Genomic DNA, 555 nt, shown 5'->3' on the forward strand with positions numbered 1-555 from the left:
TCCATAAGTCTTTTTAGCGCCATTTTAGAAAACCTAAAATTCACATGTGTTCAGATTGAACCAAACAACTGGTTTTGCGGTTTTCTGGGTCTGTAGACCATGGCTGACGAACAAAACAAAAAGATATCCACCATTTGTTGATGGTGGAGTATAATCTCAACAGAAAACGGGACTGCGGTTGGATTCTTCCCGGGGGGAGAGAAAGAGAGAAAGGGAGGAGGAAGAGAAGGGGAGGAGAGAGAGAAGGAGAGACGAGGAGGAAGAGAAAGGGAAAAGGGAGGAGTGAAGGAGGAAGAGAAGAGGAGAGAGGAGGAGAAAGAGAAGGGAGTAAGAGAAAGGAAGGAGAGGAGGGAGAGAAGCAGAGACGATGAGGAGGTAGAGAAGTGAAGAAGGGAAGAGAGAAGAAGGAAGAGAAGAGAGGAGGGAAGAGGTGTAGGACTGGGTATCTGCGTGGGGGGGGGGGGAGTAAACCGGAGTTGGTGATGAAGGTGCGGGAAGGAAAGTGTACCGTTGGGCACCTTTTTTGTAACTCAGGTCACTTTCTAACTCTGTCAG

This window comes from Penaeus monodon, chromosome 33 (genome assembly GCF_015228065.2).
Source record: "Penaeus monodon isolate SGIC_2016 chromosome 33, NSTDA_Pmon_1, whole genome shotgun sequence".
NCBI lineage: Eukaryota > Metazoa > Arthropoda > Malacostraca > Decapoda > Penaeidae > Penaeus > Penaeus monodon.